Below are 1,326 nucleotides of genomic sequence, written 5' to 3' on the forward strand. Positions count from 1 at the left end.
TTTGGGTGAAAATTTGGCTAGAGAAGGGTTTTCAAAAATGGTCTTGATCATATGACATTTACATGCAATTCAATCAATCATCAAGATTAAGGCAATATCATCCATGTTTTCCTGTGAACAATACATGCAACAATAAAAACTCTGGAGCTCAAAATCTCACACACATGCTTCCTCACACAAAATTCATTCATACACCATGCCCAGCATCATGACCACAATCATAGATTCATCACCCATCTATTTCCTGGATAACATCATGCATTACAACTCAATTTTCTTCAACATCAAATAATCATCAAGTAGATCCATCATGCACATCAGTTAGTCAAACATTTTCAGAACAAGTAGTGAAGCCAAGAATACACACCAAAATTAAAATTCACCCTATTCTAGGAATTTAAAATGCAAAAGTGTAAGAAGAAATCTAGGTTGCCTCCTAGTAACGCTTGTTTAACGTCGCGAGCCTGACCCAAACCTGGTTGGCACTNGTCAGTAAGTGCACTTCCTTCCATCACCCATCAGTAGGTGTACCGTCCGGATATCCTTCAGTGGATACCAAAAAATTTAGCATCCCTCAGTAGATGCTACCCAAGAATTGTTCACAAAATTCCAAAAAGTACAAGTTCCAACAAAGAATAAAACAAAAGCCGAAAAAGAAAATTGTTCATAAAAATACAAAATTTGATTTCCAACAAGTTCAGCTCTTCTTCTTCACGTTGGGATCTTCATCATTCCACCAGCTCACTTTTTTTTGGTCCACCTTCTTGGTCACTTTTGAATATGGTCTTTGAATCTCCACCATTCCTTTTTCCTTCAGCTCCTTTACCATCCATTCCTTTCTCTTAAATCTCACCTTGCTCCTTGGTAGGAGTGGATCTTCTTTTGCTTTTGGATGAATGGTTCTTCTCCCTTTATTTTCAAGCACCTGCAAAACACAACAACTGTCAAAATAATCATCACCTGTTATGCTCTCTTCTTGTTCTTCATTCACCTCTGGCTTCTCAAATGTTTTTCTTTTCACTGTCTTACTCTCATCCCCTTCACGGCCAGTATAGAGAAATAGATAATTCAAATCTCTCATCATTATTCTTCCATTATGAACATCAATAAACATCTTTGATGTTGCCATGAAGGGTCGCCCCAAAATCACAGGATTCTCATCCTCTGTTTTAACATTCATAACAATGAAATTTGCTAAAAACTCAAGATAGTCTGCTCGCACAACAACATCTTCCACCATTCCCACTGGCCTTTTTTTAGAACCGTCTGCCATAGTTATAGTCAAGTCAGAGGGTTTCAACACAAGTCCACCGATTTCCTTCAAAA

This window comes from Vigna radiata, chromosome 6, assembly GCF_000741045.1.
Source record: "Vigna radiata var. radiata cultivar VC1973A chromosome 6, Vradiata_ver6, whole genome shotgun sequence".
Classification (NCBI taxonomy): Eukaryota; Viridiplantae; Streptophyta; class Magnoliopsida; order Fabales; family Fabaceae; genus Vigna; species Vigna radiata.